This window comes from Podarcis liolepis (assembly GCF_965112155.1).
Source record: "Podarcis liolepis genome assembly, chromosome: 5".
Taxonomy (NCBI): domain Eukaryota; kingdom Metazoa; phylum Chordata; class Lepidosauria; order Squamata; family Lacertidae; genus Podarcis; species Podarcis liolepis.
The window spans coordinates 92,260,959-92,270,067 of record NC_139556.1 but is presented as its reverse complement, the minus strand read 5'-3'; the positions used below and the strand labels follow the sequence as shown (position 1 = coordinate 92,270,067).

The 9,109-nt window shown below is 44.2% G+C and overlaps 1 long non-coding RNA gene across 1 annotated transcript in view; it reads left to right on the top strand.

Annotated features, from left to right (window-relative positions):
• LOC310707552 overlaps positions 1-9,109 on the top strand; it is a 345,072-nt gene that overhangs the window by 147,944 nt on the left and 188,019 nt on the right. The gene's annotated exons all lie outside the window — the stretch shown is intronic.

The following is a 9,109-nucleotide window of genomic DNA, read 5'->3' as shown; positions in this document are numbered from 1 at the left end:
GTCCCAATGGGTTTGATGGGGCTTAAACTCTCAGATAAATGTGGAGAGGATTGCAACTTTAGAGTGTTCATGGCTGGCTGAGATGGGAAGGTTATTTGGTTTATCCATCCATCCATCCATCCATCCATCCACCCATCCATCCGTCCGTCCTCTGCTGATGCTGCTGTTGGTTTTAACCCCTTTTTAATTTCAACTGTTTTGAACAACCATGGCTTTCATAGCCTCAGAATTTGGGAGAAAGGGCCTTCGTGCCGTCTTGTTCTTTGCCCCAGTTTGTCTTCTGGTGTTCAGCTTTCCATGAGGGCATGAGTGGTCTGTTACAATTGATCCCTGGTGGGGAGGAAGAGAATTTATATTTCATTAGGTCCATACAACAGTGGATTCCATTCAGGAAAAGAGAGAGGAGACTGCATGAAACCAAACCTGAGAGCCCACTTGAATGGTAGAGATGAGCCAGAGACTAGTTTGTTTTTGTCTTGAAACTCTGTATTTTCAATTTGGAACAGCACATCTCTGTTCTGAAATATATGGTTTGTGAAGGGCACTGTTCTGAGAATAGCAGATCTTTTGCACAGGCCCACCTGATGCTCTGAGCATCTTCTGTCTGGATGAATAAGGGTGGTGGTGGGAGAGGGAAGGGGAAAATAAGTGGTTTTCTTAATGGCCAGTAAATTGATTGATATTTGCTGCTACTAATCTGTGTATTTTTCTATTTATTTGGTCATGCTGACCACTAAGGAGCTAAAAGATATTTAAGCCTTTATCCTGTATGTTTCATTTAATGTTTGTGTCATTAACCTTGAAGGCATCCATATCATTCCTCTTTTTTTTAAAAAAAAAAAAGTTCTCATATTACTAAAGTATTTATTTTGTTGACATGTGCTTTTCCTCCCTGCTCTCCTCCCCCGAATATGGGTGTTAGATGCAAAAATGAACTTTTCACACAGTAGAACCTCAGATGATATGAACCTCCAGAAATTGGAAAGGAATTGTCAAGCAAGCATTCCCTGCTAATAGCAATCAGTCATTCAGGGTAGGAGTGATGTGGTTGCCCATGACTGAGGACCACTCATGATATCAGAACTTGTGATTTCATCCTCATGGGAAATGGCGGGGCAGAGTTGTTTTGACATTGCTGGTTTCCCCATGTGCATATGCATATATCTGCCCATTCTCTCTTACAGCTCTTGACCATCTCACGTTGATCTCTTCTTCAATATTACTTTTGCAGGCTTCCTTCATCTTGCCTCTGCAAAATAGAAAATAGTGTGGATTGGTATTCACATAGATCTTCCGTTTCATTGCTAGGGTAGGCAAGTGCTGTTGTGATGTTGGCTTTCTGATATCTGCAGTTAACAAACTGGGGGCCAGTTGCAAGAATGCACGACCCCTCCTTGTATCTCCTCCGACTCTCCTCCAGTTAAGTGACAACGAACTGCTTAACTGCTGTGAAGAGAGGTGGGGAATTTGCTGGAACTCTTGAGAAACCAGTGCATTCTCCCAAGGCTTGGACCCGGTCTCTTTAAATGCAGTTAACAAGGTCAACGTTGCATCTACAGTGGACCACAGATGCATCCTTGGAATCAATCTCAGGACCTGTCTCCATAACTGACCACACCTTACAAGGATGCTTTATCAAATATATGAATGAATTGGGGGTGGGGCGAGGAGGAAGGAAATCTCTATGCCTTGTGCTTCGTGGGAAATAGTCCTGGTTGAGGTAAAACGCTATTCCATGTGGTCAGTTTGGGCAATTAATTGGAGGAGCGTGTGAATTGTGGAGTGTCTCCAATGGGGACCAGGTTGAGAAGTATTAGCATCCGTGGTTCCTGCCAGCCTTTGTTTGTATCATTGAGGGTCTGCTGCATTTGCCCTGTGGGTTTCTATGTCCGATTAATGGCTTCGGAGTCTTCAAATTGTGGTTCTGTGATGCACTGTACAACGTGAGCACAACAAAGCCATGTTTTGCCACTTACAAGGCCATTATGCAGTGTCTGTAGAATTTGCACAGCGTTATAATAAAAGGTGTACCATTTTGGATTGTGAGGGACGTTAATTGCCATGTTGTGTTGAAACCTGCCAAAAGTCACACGAATGGGCTTGCGTCTCATCCTTGCTGCACTGTTCTATTACTCATCAGAAGAGCCTCATGTTCCTTTTACTGCTTAGGGGGCTTGTTCACACATGCTTGCATCTTGCTGGTTCTCAGCTGCATGTGTGGACTGTGTCCACTGAAAAGTATCGTGTTCAAGTTGGCATCCAGGTTATGGAAGTTCGACATGCCAGTATTATTCTCTGGTGCCTCAGTCACGCTGCTGAAATCAACAAACAGAGCTTGTGCCCTCTGAAGTTCCTCCAAATTCCCTGATGTGCTTGCCTAACAAAAACTCCTCTGGAGAGAAATGTGGGTCGTGAGATTTTGACTGTGATGCTTTGCTTACCTTAATGTAAACAAGGCACAGTCCATTTAAGCAAAACTGTAAAAGTTGTGCTATCCATACTAAGCTGGTTTTTTTGGGAAATTTTAACAAATTTTCGCCCTCAGAAAATTAAAAAACTTGTTACCTCTTCTGTTATGGCTTCGGTTTCATGCAGAAAACAGTTCTGCCACATATCTGGCACATGGTCCATAGCATTAATCTCCTTGTCATATGAGAGGAAGACAAGGTAGATATAGAAGTCTGTTCACACATTATTCCAAACCAGAAAGGCAACACAACACTCTCCTTCTTGCCCTGTCTCCTCCCTCATGACTGGGAAAAGGAGTTTGGAAGCTTTTGCTTTTGGTTAACCATGGTTGGTTATGCCACCTGGAGAAACAAACCTTGGCTAATACTGGTCAATTTGTTGTTATGCTATGCATTTAGTGCTTTTATACTGTGAACCATCCTGCGATCTTTGGATGAAGGGCGGTACATCAATGTAATAACTCATAACGATCATTTCAAAAGAGCCTATGTCAAACTGGTTTATGAAGCTGGCTTAGTGAAACTAAACCATAGATAGTGTCAGCCACATAGTAGAGTCCAGAAGATACCCCAAACTAAAAGTGATAGCAAAAGCTTCTGGCTTGCTCAGGAGGAGAGGGAGATCGTGTGAAGTCAAGGCTTGTTGTAGTTTATGCATGTCACACTAAACCATGGTTTAGCATGACATGCAAATGGGCCACTGTGTGTGTGTGTGTGCAGCCACTTTGTAAACCATGGTTATTAACACTCTTGATCTTGCTGTGCCTATTTGTTGTCCTCATCAGCAGCTGATTTTTGGGAGTGGTCCATTACCATGTGTTTGGTTTTTGCTTCCCATGAAGGCTATATCTCTTTTTCTCACCTCCCCATCATTACTGACTCTTAATGACCTTGTGAACAGGTTAATTAAAATACAGTGCCCCAACACCACCATTTCCCCCTTTCACCATGGTGGAGAGAATTGATTCAAAAACAGATTCCTGTTATGGTATAAATACACTGTGAGAATAAAAACAATTTAAGTGCTGCTTAGCAATAAATGTAGGACATGTCTTATGATGGTTTTGCCCAGGCAAAGCAGATTGCTTGTCATACATGTTGGAACTACTGTAAATGTTATTTTGCAGCTGCTTCTTTTTTAATTAAAACAAAAAATCTTCTTTGTCTTGCTGTTTAGAATATTGTTGTCATGGCCTTGTTAAAATTCCTTTTCTTTTTGCATCCATGTTGACATGTCCGTCTTCATGCACAAGGACACTTTGGAAGGGAAGGGAAGTTTTCTAGTCACCGAGATGGAAAAAACACACCTTCCACCTGCAAAAATTAGTCCAGTCCCCTGCAATGCAGGAATCTTTTGCCCAAAGTGGGGCTTGAACCCACGACACTCTGAGATTAAAAGTTTCATGCTGTACCGGCTGAGCTATCCCACAGTGTATTCCAAGAGTGAAGGCCGGGCTCATGAGAGACCTGCTCTTGCTCATTGTTGAAAATCTGCAGCAAGATGGGGGGGAAACGGCGATACTTTTAAGAAGTGTCATAATACAGAGGGCCTTCCTAAGTTAGGAAGCTAGTATTTGAGTGGTCTCCTAGTCAGTGGTGGATGGTCCCCATTGGGAATGGTGGGGCAGAAAGCAGCAGTAGACCGCCTGAACAAATGACAGAGATCCACAGGCAGTGACTGGCCATGCCAAATAATTAAGCTTTTATCCCCATGCTCCACCCTGTTCAGTCCTAGAAGGGCAAAACAGAGACTAAGGAGGAGGCATCTAGGGTCACCTCCTGGACTGGTAGTAAGAAAGAAGGCAGGCGGTGGGGGCAGACTGAGTCTGGTGGGGCAGTGTCCCATTTGCCTAATAGATCAGCCTTCCGAGCACGATTCAAAGTGTTGGTGCTGACCTTTAAAGCCCTAAACAGCCTCGGTCCTGTATACCTGAAGGAGCGTCTCCACCCCCATCATTCTGCCCGGATGCTGAGATCCAGCGCCGAGGGCCTTCTGGCGGTTCCCTCATTGCGAGAAGTGAGGCTACAGGGAACCAGACAGAGGGCCTTCTTGGTAGTGGTGCCCGCCCTGTGGAACGCCCTCCCATCAGATGTCAAAGAGATAAATAATTACCTGACATTCAGAAGACATCTTAAGGCAGCCCTGTTCAGGGAAGTTTTTAATATGTAACGCTGTACTGTTTTTAACACTGATTGGGAGCCGCCCAGAGTGGCTGGGGAAACTCAGCCAGATGGGCGGGGTATAAATAATAAATTATTATTATTATTATTATTATTATTATTATTATTATTATTATTATTAATCAAGGCTCAATGAAAGACACTCTGATTCTCACTCGCATCCTGTGGAAGTCAAATCTAAATAAAATATCTAGGACTACAGTTCCCATCATTCCTGACCACTAGTCTGCTAGCTTGGGGTGATGGGAGTTGTAGTCCAAAAAGAATAAATGGCTTGAGACCCAAGTTTGGGAAACCCTGATGTAGGACTTGGGTCTTGTAACAAACAGCAGATAACGCAACTAATTTGTGTCTGGGATGTGCCGCTTCAGATTGCAGAACGGTGACCACATGAGTAATTATTCCTCCAGATTCCTTTTACAGTCTTACCTCGGGTTACGAACACTGCGGGTTGTGCGCTTCCGGGTTGCGGACTGCGCCGAACCTGGAAGTACCGGAACGGGTTACTTCTGGGTTTCGGCGCTCGCACATGCGCAAATACACCAAATCGCGTCATGCGCGTGTGCAGATGTGGTGCTTCAGGCTGCGAACTCTGTGGGTTGCGAATGTGCCTCCCACACAGATCACGTTCACAATCCAAGGTATGACTGTACATAGAAAACTGGATTTGGGAAAGCAGTCATTCTTTCTTTCTGAGATACTAGTTTCCTGTGTGCATTTTTTAACAAATCCTGCACTCTGAAGTGGTATTGCCTAGAGGTGGGGGGAACCTTTGGCCCTGTAGATCAGTGTTCCCCAAACTTGGGTCTCCAGCTGTGTTTGGACTACAACTCCCACCATTCCTGACCACTGGTCCTGCTAGCTAGGGATCATGGGAGTTGTAGTCCAAAAACAGCTAGAGACCCAAGTTTGGGAAACATTGCTCTAGAATGCTGCTCAACTGCATCTCCCATCAGCCCCAGCAAAGCACAACCAATAGCCAGGGATGATGGGAATTGTAGTTCAGCAACATCTGAAGGGCCAAAAGTTCCCCACACCTGGTCTGGAGCCAGGTGGATTACTACATATCCTTTTTGTGAGAAGAAAGATTTCAGAAGCCATAATCCCCTCAGAAATGTTAAAACTCTAATGTTCTTTTTTGTGGGCTCCAGAGCCTTGCAGCAGATTAATCTTTCAGGAGATAGCACTTCTCCTCATTGAGAGCATCTGGTTAGCCATTGTCAGAACAGGATGCTGGCCTAGAAGGGCCTTTGGCCTGATCCAGCAAGACTCTTCTTACGTTTATCAGGAATAGGCCTGGTTGATTGCAATGTGCGAATGGGGCCGGCTCTACCATTAGGCAGTGTGAGGCAACAAATGCTGGGAGACAGGGAACCACAGGGAGGTGTTGAAGGACAGAGTGCTGTGTGCCCTTCAATCTGCCCTGTGCCCTCAAGAGTTAGCCTGCTTCCCTCAGGTGGGGTGCAGGATATTGCCTCACCACAAGTGTTAAATTGAATATTCAATTGCCAGCCTGGTCAGCTTTTGTATATGGAAAGGGAGGAAGCACCATCTTGTCTTTTGCCTCAGGCAGCAAAATGTCTTGGGCCAGCCACTGGGTAGAATTTGTTTTACTTTGAACAACCACAGAAATGGCTTTGGGGTTTTTTTGTATTCCTGAAAGGAATTGTATTGTGTGCAACTGTATTGTGTGCAAATCCCGAGGGAAATGTCTTTCAGCTGGAGACAACTTGTCTAGTCAGTCTTGGAATCTGGAAACTTTCTCCTTTCCTTCGTTTTAAAAAATTGCACTGATTTCTGCAGTCGGATAACTTTCTGTGTTATAAAATAAACCATCTTCTGCTCGCTGTTTCATGGCTTTGTTTTGCTGTCTATGGTAATCCTTCATGCTGCTTTGCTATTTCAGTGGGTTTGCAGTCTTATTATTTATTTTCCTATTTATTTATTTAAAAGGCACCTGTAGCACTTTTCAGAGAAGACCGCCTCTCAAAGAAAGCAGCTTACAATCAAGTAAAATATTTAACAATAAAACATTTAAAGCACTTCAAATATCTAAGTACATCTAAAAAAAACCCAAACCGGCCTCTTAATTAACCTGCCAAGTCATTGCAAAGAAATTAGTATTTAAAGTCTGTTTAGGAAAGACTGGAGAAGGGGGTTGCCTCCTTATCACTTGGAATTGCATTCCATAATGGGGTGTACCTGCCAGCCTAATAAGTTTTCCTACTAAGAGGGAAACATTTTCAGAGAATTGCAGTTGGAAAGGACTCCCAAGGGAATGAAGGAATCATAGTTAAATAATCCCTGACAGATGGCCATCCAAACTCTGTTTAAGAACTCCAATGAAGGCAAGTCCACCACCTTCTGAGGCAATCCATTCCACTGTCAAACAGCTCTTGCCATCAGAAAATGCTTCCTAATGTTTATAGTAAGTATCTCCTTTCTTGTAATTTGAATCCATTGGTTTGGGTCCTACCCTCTGGAGCAGCAGAAAGCAAGCTCACTCCATCTTCCACATGACAAGCCTTTTCCATAGTCACTTGTGCATTGAAGAAAATGTTCATGTCTACTAAGGGCTGCTAATACTTTGAAGGGAGCGGGTGGCGCTGTAGACTAAACCACTGAGCCTCTTGGGCTTGCTGATCGGAAGGTCGCCGGTTCGAATCCGTGCGATGGGGTGAGCTCCCGTTGCTCTGTATCAACTTCTGCCAACATAGCAGTTTGCAAGCATGCCGGTGCAAGTAGATAAATAGGGACCACTGCAGTGGGAAGGTAAACAGCGTTTCTGTGTGCTCTGGCTTCCATGACAGTGTCCCGTTGTGCCAGAAGCAGTTTAGTCATGCCGGCCACATGACTCGGAAAGCTGTCTGTGGACAAACGCCAGCTCCCTTGGCCTGAAGTGAGATGAGCGTCTCTGGTTTTTCCCATTCTGTTGTTTCCCTCTATTTCTTTGCATTTCTCATTTAAGAAGGCTCTCTTGTCTCTCCTTGCTATTTTTTTTGGAAATCTTCATTCAATTTCCTGTATCTTTCACTATCTCTCTCACATTTTGCTTGCCTTCTCTCCCCCGCTATTTGTAAGGCCTCGTTGGACAGCCACTTTGCTTTCTTGCATTTCCTTTTCATTGGGATAGTTTTCATTGCTGCCTCCTGTATAATGTTACGAGCCTCCACCCATAGTTCTTCAGGCACTCTGTCCACCAAATCTAAATCCTTAAACCTGTTCCTCACTTCCACTGTGTATTCATAAGGGATTTGATTTCGATTGTGTCTTACTGGCCCAGTGTTTTTTCTTCAGCTTAAGCTGGACTTTTGCTATAAGAAGCTGATGATCTCAGCCACAGTCAGCTCCAGGTCTTGTTTTTACTGACTGTATAGAGCTTCACAAGTCTACACATCCTTTATATACAATGCTACTCCTCCTCCCTTCCTGTTTGGTCTATTCCTTTTGAACAGGTTATATCCCTCAATTCCTATATTCCAGTCACAAGTCTCATCCCACCTGGTTTCAGTAATGCCTACCGGGTCATATGTGCCATCCTGTATTAAAAGCTTCAGTTCATCTTGTTTGTTTCTCCATAGACAGCCAGAGATTATACTGGGCTTGCTGGACAAATATCGTCTCAATAAGGGACTCCTGCTAAGCTGCTGAGGAACCTCAGAATTCTGCTTGAAAACCACGTTGCCATGTCAACACCTGCTTATTTAAAGCCTTTGTATGCTGCCTCTCTGCCACTGGGGATCTCCTCCAGAGGAAGCTAACAACCACATTAAAACACAGAAGGTCAAGTATTTAAGAAGCTGCAGGGAAAAAAAGAAATCAATTTATGAGGTGCTTAATTAAAAAACTTCTCTAGGGACTAGAAGATAGATGCTGCATCACAAGAAACACTAATTTCACCATGTATTTTGACCCAACATTCATTACTGAGACAACTGCATTTTTGTTAATTGGGGTGACAGATAGACAAGCAGTGCTGGAGCCATGCAGGCTCCCCTCAGAAAGTAGTACGAAGGTGAAGGCACCACAACCAGGAAGGCCCTGTTGTGTATGAACATCTGCTGCACTTTGGATATCATGTTGTTGTTTAGTCGTTTAGTCATGTCCGACTCTTCGTGACCCCATGGACCAGAGCACGCCAGGCACTCCTGTCTTCCACTGCCTCCCGCATTTTGGTCAAACTCATGCTGGCAGCTTCAAGAACACTGTTCAACCATCTTGTCCTCTGTCGTCCCCTTCTCCTTGTGCCCTCCATCTTTCCCAACATCAGGGTCTTTTCCAGGGAGTCTTCTCTTCTCATGAGGTGGCCAAAGTATTGGAGCCTCAGCTTCAGGATCTGTCCTTCCAGTGAGCACTCAGGGGTGATTTCCTTAAGAATGGATAGGTTTGATCTTCTTGCAGTCCATGGGACTCTCAAGAGTCTCCTCCAGCACCATAATTCAAAAGCATCAATTCTTCGG